The sequence below is a fragment of the Microtus oregoni genome, unplaced genomic scaffold (assembly GCF_018167655.1).
Source record: "Microtus oregoni isolate MIOR12 unplaced genomic scaffold, Mior012 000029F_ref0000214, whole genome shotgun sequence".
Lineage (NCBI taxonomy): Eukaryota > Metazoa > Chordata > Mammalia > Rodentia > Cricetidae > Microtus > Microtus oregoni.
The window spans coordinates 25643260-25655700 of NW_024543088.1; the positions used below are offsets into that span (position 1 = coordinate 25643260).

Sequence of the window (12441 nt, forward strand, 5' to 3'; positions counted from 1 at the left end):
TAGAACAAAAGGACTGCATTAACATAGAAATTGAAAGTCATGGGGCACATTCATCGCTCACGCCCTAGACCAGTCTGTAGGCAAACCACTCTCTGGGTAGAATCCCAAGTTATTTCCATAAAGGGAACTAGAATTTGGCTGGACCCTTAGACTTTTGTTTTAGGTAGGAACCAACTACTTCCCTATTTCAGGAGCGCGAGGTCTGGCAACTAGCCACACTTGTTTACAATAGCCTTGAGAGAGTGGAACTCTGATTTACCTCTAGGTGGGACCTTTGAGTTAGAAGCACAATAATCTCAACTAAAAACAGTCCCCAAACTCTCTGACCTTTGGCCTCTTTGGACCTCCACAAACGACACAAGTTAGAGTCGCTTAGAAGAGGGAACATCTCTATCCAGGTCTCCTAAGGTGAGCATCCAAACTGCCTAGGCTCCCACAAAGCCAGTACGTGCAGTAGGATCAAAAACCCACTGCAATTGTTCTTGAATTCTCAGTATTCCTCATTGTCCGCTATGTTCAGCTAGTCCGGATTTATCCCATGCTTTTTCAGACCTAGGCCAGCTGGCCTTGGTGAGATCCCAATAGAACATCCCCATTGTCTTAGTGTGTGGGTGCACCCCTCGTGGTCCTGAGTTCCTTGCTCGTGCTCCGTCTCCTTCTGCTCCTGATTTGGACCTTGAGATTTCTGTCCGGTGCTCCCGTGTGGGTCTCTGTCTCTGTCTCCTTTCATCGCCTGATGAAGGTTAATATTCATGAGGATGCCTATGTGTTTGTCTTTGGATTCACCTTCTTATTTAGCTTCTCTAGGAACATGAATTATAAGCTTGGGCTTCCCACAGGTCAGGGAACCCTGATTGCTCTTCGAGCAGATGAGGGAGGGGGACTTGATCGGGGGAGGGGGAGGGAAATGGGAAGCGGTGGCGGGGACGAGGCAGAAATTCTTAATAAATAAATAAATTAAAAAAAAAAAGAAGAGGGAACATCAAGTGAGAGGATACCCCTGCTAGACTGGCTTATGGGTATGCCTGGCATGCATTTTCTTGATAGATGGTTGATCTGGGAGGGCCTGGCTCACTGAGGGTGGTACCATCTCTGGGCCGTTAGTCTTGGGTTCTATAACAAAGCAGGCTGAGCAGGCAATGGGGAGCAAGCCAGTCAGCAGCTCTCCTCCATGGTCTCTGCATCAGCTCCAGTTCCTGCTTTGAGATCTGCTCTGGTTCCTCTGATAAACTATAAAAGTGCAAGTGAAATCAACCCTTTCCTCCTCAAGGTGCTTTCGGCTGTGGTGTTTCACCACAGCAACAGAAACCCTGACTGGGACACAGGGACAGTGGGACCACTGAGGGAGGAGGCAGAGTGGCCAGCGGCTGCCTAGAAAGTCACTGTCAGATGGAGAAGGGTACTCTGCTCCAAGCTTGGACTGGTAGAGTCAGGGGGCCAGTTTCGCAGAGAATCAAGACTCCCTATGACTGTGGCACCCCTGCACCTTGGGAAGGAGGAAAAGCGAGGTCCTGCAGGGCACCTAGAGAACATAAAAATAGGATTAAATGAGTTCCTTAACCTCCTCCCTTGGAAGAAGTAGAGGCCCAGAAAGGGGAAGGCCCTGTCCACTGCTCAAGTGGAACTGGGATCTGGTCTCTTGACTGACTAGGGTCATCAAACTTTCTGGTCAAAAAGAAGGCTGTTCTGGAGGCCTTCACGCCACCTTCCTGTCTCAGTCTGCAGAGGGCTTTGCCGCTAGAGGCATCTGTAGCAAAGACAAGCCGGGATGGGGAGCTGGTGCCTTAGTTAGCAGAGGTCTCTGCCTCTCCGCTCCTCCCTTCCCCACCCCTCCACCCCACTGTCTCCTTTAGTGTGTGTTTTTTGCGGTTGGGGAACCTTGCCATTGAACGCTCACATAGAAGTGCTCAGTTTTGCAAGGTTTGATGCTAGACTCTAACCTGAGGACAGCTGCAGTCTCCCCAGGCCCTGGAGGCCCTCTGACCAGCTTCCTCCAGTATCAGATAGCTTGAACAATTTCTACCATGAATGAAGATTAATAGTAATTTGCATAAGGCTTTTCTCTTGAAAGGAGGTGCCTATTAAATGTTGCCATTATTATGCTTCATCTGCCTTTACCTAAGATTGATTAATAGACAACAACCTTGTCTGTGTTTAAATTACTCAACCTGAGGAGTTTCGGCATCTGTCTACACACCTGGGGACCGCGTTAATGTTCACAGCCGATTGCTGCCTCTCCACATTTCTTTCTGTGCTGTATTTGTCCCTCCTGCTCCTTTCTGTCACCTTTCCACCTCAGCAACAGCCAGATCTGCTTCCTGTCACTCCAGCGTGTGCGTTTCCTGGGCCTCATGAGGGTGGAGTTCTGTAACACGGACCCTTCAGATCCCTCAGCAACTTTATAATGTTGATTTCTGTTATGCGAATCAGTCATTTCTTCCTTTGTTGCTGAAAGGGTGTGGATGTCCCACAGTTTAACCACCGACCTTTAGGCAAATATTTGGATTGCTTTCAATTCTCAACTATTAAATTGAAGTATTCATCAGGAATTTGTGCGTGGGGGGATCTTTATATAGCCGTGGACATAGATTTCTCTTGTGAAAACCCATGGTCAAGCAGTTGGTGTGCGTTTGCTGTTTAGGAAGCTGCACACTGTCTTCTAGAATAGCTCTGCAGCTGCTCCACTGCCTTGCCAGGGTCTGTAGCCAGGTGCTTTTAGCTTCAGCCACTTTCCCTGGGTCGTCTTTCCTGTGGTCCTCCGGTCTGTATTTCCCTCCAGGTTAATGTTGTTCAGCCGCTTTTCATGTATGCGTCTACTAGCTACATATTTCCTTATATGAAGTTTCAGCTTACGTCTCTGGGCGTTTATTAAAAAGATTATTTACATGGGACTGGAATGATAGCTCAGAGTTCAGGAGCATTGACTTCCCTTCCAGAGGTCCTGAGTTCAATTCTCAGCAACCACATGGTGGCTCACAGCCATCTATAATGAGATCTGATGCCCTCTTCTGGCATGCAAGCATACATGCAGAGAGAACACAGTATACATAATAAATAAAATAAATCTTAAAACAAATGTTTGTATTAAAATTACATTGACTCTCTTTTTACAGTTTGATTGGAAGAATGGCTTATATATTCTCCCATCAAGGCTTTATTAGCTAGGTTTTGTAAATACTTCCTCAAATTCTGTGCTGTGTATGGAGCTGGAGATACAAATAACCTAATAATTATAGCTGAGTTGAGTAAGTATGATGTCCGTTCTGGTAAGAGGGACCAGCGGTCCTGACATGAGAAGTGTCCTGGGGGAGAACGGATGGTTTCACAGGCATGAAGAGAGCTGTGTGTGGAGGTGAAGCAGAGGCCGTGGCTTGACAGAGTTAAGGGTGCTTTGATCTGCTTGAGCAGTAGGGTTTGGAGGCGATGGAGGCGGTCTGTCATCCGAGCTCTCTGATTACACTCCTCTTTTCCAGTCCTTTTCGCTTTGAAATAATTACAGAATTCACCAAAAACTGCACAGGTGGTTCAGAGCTGGGTAGGACCGAGCTGTGGTTTCCCCAGTTGCCCCGTCTTGTGTAATTACAGAACACTGGGAAGGGTGGGTTCCCAAAGCACTGTGCTGAACGGCTCTGCGCAGACCAGTGCAGCCACCACTGCAATCGGGATTCAGAAGTGGTCCGTAACCACAGAGACCTCCATACTGCTCTGCTTTTGACATCGCACTGGCTCCTCCCACTTCTGCATCCGGATGGATGTCTCACACAATATGGAATCTTCAGAGATACACTTTAGATGCCCCTCAAGCCCACTGACATTGTTGACTGTTGCTTGTTTTCTCTCTTTTCATGGCTGAGTACTATTCCATGGTATGGATGTAAGATATCCTAACCTGTGTATTCGTTACTTTTCTATAGCTGCAACAGAACACCTTGGCCAGAAGCAAGTCAAGGAAGAAGGTCTATTTTAGTTTATGATTCCAGAGGGATTAGAGTTTATAACGGTAGGGATGGCATGGCAACAAGGAACAGGCATGCTGGCAGGAACAGGTGAAGCACGACCAATGAAAACTCAGAGAGAGAAATTGGGGTTCAGCCTGAAGACGAGAAAAGAAAAGCAGTCAGCCACTAGCTCTTACCTAGACCTCAGTCCCAAATGGCGATCCTGCCTCCAGGAATCAGAATGAGACCGTGTCTGAGAGCTGTCTCCTCCCATTTTATAACCCTCTCTCGGGCTGGGATTAAAGGCATGCACTGCCCGGTTTTCTAAGGCAGCTAGTGTGGCTACCAGGAATAAAGGTGTGTGTCACCACTGCCTGGTCTGTAAGTGTTATGAGCTGGGGGACTTCAGCTCCAGGTTCTTTTCGAGTAATATCTATGAGGACTCTGTGGCCTTCTCCCCAGAGAGCGATGAGTAACCAGACCAAGCAAGAGAATTGTTTTTATAATGATTCTTTACTAGCAACTTCAATATCCAATTCATCAATGGGGGTTACAATCTCAATCGGCATGGGGGATTGATAATGGGCAACACACAGGCAATTCAATATCACAATTATTAATCCTACTAAGCCTAATACATAAAACCAATTCATAACCTTAATCTAACTTATCACTTATTCATAAAACACTTCTTAACCTTAACTTATCCATTAACATTTCCTAATCTTATCAATTATCCATAAATATCTCTTAACATGTCACACACTAAACGTATGTATTAACACGTCTATGCTCTTCTCTTAACATCTCATACACACATGAAATAGCATCATACAACCTGGTATTCCCTGGCTTAAAAAGGGCTTTTTGAATTTCTTCAGGCTGGGCTCTTGTCTGCACTGGGGGCTGGGTAGCGAAGATCGACTCTTGACCCCGTAGTCTGCGCTCGGGAGATAAGGTTCCGATATCAGAATGTAGGGCCTTGGACTCAGCTTTTTTGGTGACCGAGTCTACTCTTGAAGATGAAGCTTTGCTCTCGGGATGGCAAAGCGTTCTGTCTGCTCAGAAGACGAAGGGGATGGCAAAGCGTTCTGAAAGGCAGAGTATCTTGTCTGTTCTCGGGAGACAGGCCTTCAGTGTCCACTCTCAGGGAATGAGGCTTTGCATTCGGACATGCAAGGCGTTAAATGTCTGTTTTCCGGAGACGAAGCTCTGTACTCGGGAGACAGAGCATTAAATGTTTAGGCAAGGCATTTAATATTTCTGCTTTTCAGGAGGCAGGCTTGGAGGATCTCTCTTTCCATGGAGGCCTGATGCCAGAGCCATTGTGAGAAGTAGGATAACCGTCCTCCTTCAGCCTCCTCTTTTAAGTCAGTTCGAAACTGCCCCTCGTTTGATACTTCCGATAACCAGATTCCTAGGTTATCAAGTATCGAATGGCCACAGAAGGGTAGGGGTCCCTCTAGTGTGGCAAGATTATTTTGTTACCACGGTTGCTGGGTGCAGCCCCCACATCTGGCAGGGCCAGATGGGTGTGGCAGCCTTCAAGGGCAAATGTTCTCTTAATATTTCACCTTAGTAATTTTCCACACCACACACAAGAAGAAATGCTTTTACATTACACCAAGTTACATTCATTCTTATTCTATAAATTTCCTGCTCTATCTTCACTACAGATTCCCCTTTATTCATTCAGAGGAATCTGTTTCCATGCTCATTACAGAAAGGCTGACCAGTGGGGCTGTTTGACTTTCTGATCTTCAGGCAAGCTTTATTTATTAAAATACAAATGAAACGCCACTACAAACAGGACACAGAGAGCTCACATCTCAGCCACATCAAGGAAGCAAAGAGTGAACTCTCAACCTTCCCTTAACAAAATACCTTACTTCACTCAGGCCGCTCCTCCAAATGGTTCCACAACCTCCCCAAACGGGGCCACCACCCAGGACCAAGTGTTCAAATACTCTAGCCTGTGGGGAACAAATTTCTCATTCACTACAGCCCTTTACCCATTGAAGGCTATTTTAGACTTGGGACTGATTTGATATCTGTAGCTTTTGTATGAACATAAAGTTTCTTTTTTTTGGGGGGGGGCAAGTGTCCAGGACTAGAAACAGCGGATTCTATGGCATACATGTTGTTTAATTTTTTGAGACTGCCAGAATGTTTTGTAGCATGACAACCTAACGGCCTTCCTGCCCCCCCCCCCTCGTCTCCCTGCTTATGCCGGGTGATACAGGGTGTGTCTTCTTCAACTGCTCCAGTCACTGCAAGGGAAGCTTTTGTGCCTGACTGCCTGTTTTCCTGACTGAGAGTGACTTGCCACTCTCGGATCTGCCTGCTTGAACTCAGACCTGTCTGCAGTTACAGCCTACAGCCTAGCGTGCCCTCTGATGGGTTCCCTCTTTCACCATTTCCAGAACCTCTTTGACCCAGTCATTGTTCTGGGTGGCTAAGGAAGGAGATATTTCATAGAGCCATTTATTTTTTCCAGGGAGGACAGGTTTTTTTGTTTTGTTTTGTTTTTGTCCTTTTTCTTCAAAGTTGAGCAAACAACCTCCAAGTGGGTTTTTTTTTTTTTTGCTGTGGTCCCACCCTGCCCCTCCCTGGCACCAGTGTCCCACTGTCTGTCCCCCTGGAACTGGCCTGGGGGAATGTTTTCTCAGGGTGTTTTGGTGGGATGGTGCTGAGAGCAGCGACTCGTCTTCAGGCCCACCTCAGCCCCAGGGTCTTCTACTCTTCCTTCCTCTAGGCACAGAGGGGGTTTCTGCACACTGCAGACAGAATATAGGCACCTGACAATGATAACACGCTCACATCCTGGGCCCCAAGTGTTGTTCCCAGTTAGTTCATTTATCTTCACCATAAACGTAAGAAGGGCATAGTTTAAATCTTTGAACACAGAGAAGCAGGCATGCAGAAAGGTTTTACAGCAAATCACTAGGTAGCCATTGTGACCCCAGCAAGGTGACAGCTGCCTCCTTCCTGCCGCCAGCCCTGAACACTACGGGAGTCTGTGAGGACACCTGCTGTGGTGAGCTCACAGCTGTGTGCCTACAAGGTCATGGTCACAGGTCTCCCCTTAGGGACTCACCCAGAGAAGTGTATTTGCTGCCAGTGTTTGCTGGAGCTGGAGCAATTTGGGGTATCCCGACAGAAAAGGAACTTGGTTGAAGGCAGTGAATGCATTTCCCTGGAGGACGGGAATGTCCTTGGAGAGCTGGTGGGACTCCACTCTGTGTTGGTGTCAGAGGAGCTTAGGTTTCAAGTACCACACCCACCTGGGGGGCAGGAGATGCAACTCTCTCTGAAGCAGCTGTGTGCTCAGGGCCCATTCGTATAAACTCTAGGGAAAGGCTGAAGGAGGTAGTACAGGTCCCTGACCTGGGGAGATAGATAGGGTGTGACCTTACTACTGCTAAGATTCTCAACTAGGCGCCCAGGCAGAGGTAACCTTGAGAGGGAACTGTAGAGCCTGCTACCACCACCACCTAATCCCCCCCCCCCCTCCCCCTAATCGTTTCTACCTATCAGGAATGGCTGGGAGAGAGTCAGCAGACTATTCTGAGGAGTCTGGGCTCCAGTAGACTTCCTTCTAATTAAGACAGGATTAATGGCTGCTTTCTGAGCAGAGAGGAGAAGAGATTGGGGTGGTGGGGGTGCATGGCCCCTGGGGAGTGTTAGATCTGGCTGCCTGTCCTTCAGGTGTCCCCTGCATGAACACAAAACTGAATGTGAGCCTCCCCTGGCCATGTGAGGAAGCATGCCATCTACTTACTTCGTGGTACATCTGTTGGTATATCTTATATCATGGTTATCACATGGTTCCATGTGAGCACATGAGTCCAGTCCTCATCCCCACACAGGTTGCCTGGAGAGAGAGAGAGAGAGAGAGAGAGAGAGAGAGAGAGAGAGAGAGAGATTAACTCCTACAAATGTGAAGTTACAGATTCTAGGTGGGGAACTCTGGAGCTGTGTGAGTGAACAGTCTGAGAGACAGGACACTTCACCACAAAGTGATCCTGACGTGGGGCTTTCGACCTTAGCTTTGGCCACAGGCAGAGGAGTCCTTGTGTGATATTCAGGAAGGTATTTGGTGCCTGGCTCAATGCTTGGCCATGCAGGACCTTCCGCCTCAACACAGACCACTCTACAAGGTTACAGATGTCCAGCCTTTTACCTGCTAATGTACCCATGGGTATGAGGGGCGTCTCCAAGACTATGCCCCAAGGGGTAGCTGTCTTTTTCTGTTGTAGAGTGTGTTTATGAATCTGTTCGGCAAATCTAGAGGGCCACCATGATGGCTTAGAGAGTAATAGAGTTTTGAAACAGATTTGTGGGGTGTAATCAACAGTCCATGAAGATGACCCAGACTAGAAGAATGATTCAGAGATGGCCCAGTGGGAAAACACTTTTCCTACCAAGGCTGATGACCCAAGTTCCATCCCCGAATTCACATAGGAAAAGAAGACCAGACAGGTTGTCCTTTGAGGTACCTCCACAAGTGCTGTGGTGCATACACCCACGGTCCACTCACAAAGTAAGTGCATAAGAAAAAAATGTGTGAGAGAGGAAGCGGGGGGGGGGGGGGGGGGGGGGGGGGGGAGAGGAGGAGAGGAAAAACTCTGACTTTTTTCTTTTTAATGTAAATTACTGTGTCGCTACATTCTGTTATGCAACTTTATATGCGTTGGGTCATCTTTCTAAACAATAGACAAGAATATTTTTATTTTTCATATGATCGGGACTGTGCTTCCAGCATGAAGATCCCGTTCATTAATTAATTCAATTATTTACTGAGAGCCTGCTAAAGACCACAGTTGGGCTAGGTGCAAAAAGGGAATAAAGAGATAAACGGATGCCGGTGGCTGTTTTTCTGCCGCTTGCTGGGACTTCTTGCTAAAGACTTTAACCTTGACCTGGCCCACTTGCTAAAGACAAGTTTAACCCTGATCTGGCTCTCTGGTGTGGGGGTGGTGTTTGCTTTCTGCTCCACGATTCTAGCAAGTAGAGACCTTGCTTTTGCAACCCCATGTCGTGTACTTGTTCAGTCCCTGAAGACAGTGGTAACTGGGAGGGTGCTGACGATCATGACAAAGTCTTGGCCTGCTAAGCACTCATGTCTTAGAGCTGAGCTGCTTTAGGAGGCTTCCAAAGTCCAGATCACAGATTAGATCCAACTAATAGCAAGACCCCAGGAGCTACAGCCAAGTGTTTTGTAGCCCGTTCAGCTCCCTACAGTCATGTGCACGCACCCCCCCAACTGATGCTAGATGCTATTGGGGTCTGTTCTGTATCTGAAGCAGAGAAGTTCATCATGGGGTGCCTGGCTGTTTCTGTGCATCACTTCAGGGCAACGCATGATGTTCTACATCACATTTGTAAAAGAACTTTTAAACTTGTGTGATGCCATCCCATTTTCCTGATGAGGAAGCTGAGGCTGAGAGCAAGGGAAGAGCTGGTTTCAGTGTGTGTCACTACTGCCGTGGACACAAAGCTAGGGTTTTCTTCCCCGCGCACCACATCCTACTTCAGTTACTGGTACTCGCTGAGTGCCTTACCATCTTGGGTGCAGAGACCTTATGGACAAAAGGCATGCCAGTCCTGTTGTCCGTTACCCTGGGGTGCTCTCCTGTACCAGGCTTTCTTTGGGGCCACCAACCGACTCCCAAATCATGACACAGAGACGTCTTATTAATCGTGAATGCTCAGCCTTAGCTCGGGCTCATTTCTTGCTAGCTCTTATAACTTAACCTGTATTTCTCCACCTACGTTTTGCCCGGGGCTTTTCCCTTTCTTTTCCTTTCTTTCTTTCATCCTACTTTCCCGCTTCTCATCTGGCTGGCAGCTGCCTGGTTTCTGGCCCAGGACGTACCCCTATCTTTCTTCCCCTTTCTCTGCTCCCCCCCCCCTCCTTGTTTTATTTATCTCTCTTCCCACCAGCCCTTGCCATTCCCTCTCCTGCCTAGCTATTGGCCAGTCAGCTTTTAACTACACCAATCAGGTGGCTTAGGCCACAAAGTGAAACAACACACTCTGACATAATTAAAGGCAGCGTAAACAAATGGAACACACCTTTACACAGGTATGTTCTGCAACCTAAACAAATGTAGCACATGTTCACACAGTTAGGAAGGTTCCACAACACTCCCTATGTCTCCTGTCTCAGGCAACTGTGCTGCTGTAGTCTGCTATGCTAAGAGGAAACCCACTGTTCTGGTCACCACTGGGACCCTAAGTCACAGGGCTGTATCCTCTTGTTTATGGCTTTTTCCCTCCACTTGCTAACAGTATAGTTTTATTTTTTTTTTAATTTTTTTCAAAATTTTTTTGATGTTTATTGAGCTTTACATTTTTCTCTGCTCCCCTCCCTGCCTCTCCCCTCCCCTTCAACCCTCCCCCGCAAGGTTCCCTTGCTCCCAATTTACTCGGGAGATCTTGTCTTTTTCTACTTCCCACATAGATTAGATCTCTGCCCATCTCTCTTAGTGTCCGCATTGTTGTCTAGGTTCTCTGGGATTGTGATTTGCGGTTGCTTCTGGCTTCTATAGCATTCCCTGGAAAGCTCTCCTAGTGGGCCCCTCCCTCTGAGCCCTCGCCATTTCCTTTAGCCTCGCCCTGATAACTAAGTTCCTCCTGATAAAGGTGAGTTCCTCCGGCCACCCTGCCCTGCGTCCCAGGGAGAATTTGGACACAGTGTTTTCACTTGTCATTTCAGACGGTTTGCCAGAGTTTGCGGAAAAAGGCCTGTATTATTAATGCCCTCACTGGGAACAGCTGCGCCTGCCAGACTGTCATGTGAGACCCAGAACGCTCCTGAACCCACCAGGTCAGGGGGAAACTTGATCCTGCCGAGGTGGAGAGCAGCATGGGAGGCAGAAAGCATTTGGAAGCATTCTTCTGTCTCCCATAGAGACCTAGCAGGGCTATGCCTCTGGGCAACTGACTCCACCTGCTCCCTGTGGGGCCCTTTGAAGCCTCAGCAAGATAAAAACAAAGATATTAGTAATTAGTTAGACAACCAAGAGGCACTGCAGCTTACAGCACCCACTTTGAAAGAAATTAGCTTTAGTGCTCAGAACTAGGCTATGGGGGCCCAGCAAGCGCGTGCATGTATGTGTGTATTTGTGTTCCTTTCAAAAATGAGAAGACAGGTTTTGGTGGGGTTTTTTGTTTTGTTTTTTGAGACAGGGTTTCTCTGTGTAACAGCCCTGGCTGTTTTGGAACTCAATTTGTAGACCAGGCTGGCCTCAAACTCACTGAGATCCACCTGCCTTTGCCTCCCAAGTGCTGGGATTACAGGCGTGTGCTACGACTGCCCAGGAAGAAGACAGTTTCTTATTCAAGCTTGTGCGGGTAGTAAAGAGCAGCCGAGGGATGCAAACCAGGTGTGGGTTGTTCAGGTTTCTCTCAGGACTTCGTGCCTCGTGACATAACAGTGTTTCTCAGGTTGTCCCCACTGTTGGTCCTGTTACTGAGGTTTTGGGCGAGCTCCTGAACCCCAACAGCCTGGGAAAAGAGACAAAGGTCCAGTGGCTTCTTCTCCCCCAGTTCATCTTTGGGACTGAAGATGCCACTAAGGCTTAAAACAGGTGTCAAGCAGTGTGTGTACTAAGCAGTCCTGGACAAGATGTGAATTCCACCTACTGTTTCCTTAGCCCCAAATGTTCTTTTCCTCCTTCCTCTCAGGGCAGTTACAGTGTCCTTTGTAGCTTACCTCTGTCCTTGTGACTAAACCTTAGCGTTCATGTGTGGACCCGACTGAGTTCCACACCAGCTGGTCAGGATGACTGAGGTGCTGGTGGGAGTTGATGGGACACACCTCGCCTGCCCTCTGTTGGATTGCTATGTCCTTGGCTCTTAACATTCCACCAAAGCTCATCCCAGCTTAGAGCGGGTGATTCTCAGCCTTCCTAATGCTGCGGTCCTTTAATGCAGTTCCTCCTGTTGTGCTGACCTCCCCCCACCATAAAATGATTTTCGTTGCTACTTCATAACTGTAATTTTGTTACCGTTATGAATTGTAATGTGTGTGTGTGTGTGTGTGTGTGTGTGTGTGTATATATATATATATATATATATATATATATATATATATATATATGGAAATAGAGGGTTGCTGAAGGGGTCTCGACCCACAACTTGAGAACCGCTGATTTCAAGGAAAGACATATATATCATGATGTCCCCGGCTTGGAGTGGAGCCAGCCCTTCAGTCCTCACTGACGCCTCCTGGTACTGATCATGGAGCTTCCTATTCTCCCGCCTTCCCCAGCCCTGAGCACAACAGGCCCATTTCATGACCCAGTTTGGCCTTGCTGTCCTCAGCTGGGCTTTGCCTTGCTCTTTCTGGTAAATACTTATTCATCCTTTAAGACGGGATGAACCGTCCCTCTTCTGACTTCCTCTAACAATGCTGACAGCACCCCACCCCAGCCTTCAGTTCTTAATGCTTCATACAGTTTCTCAACCATCAGGTCTTTTTCTTCCCCGAAGGCCT

The 12441-nt window shown here is 47.7% G+C and overlaps 1 protein-coding gene across 1 annotated transcript in view; it reads left to right on the plus strand.

Moving 5' to 3' along the window:
• The window catches only part of St6gal1 (ST6 beta-galactoside alpha-2,6-sialyltransferase 1), a 140004-nt gene that overhangs the window by 35664 nt on the left and 91899 nt on the right, over window positions 1-12441 (plus strand). The gene's annotated exons all lie outside the window — the stretch shown is intronic.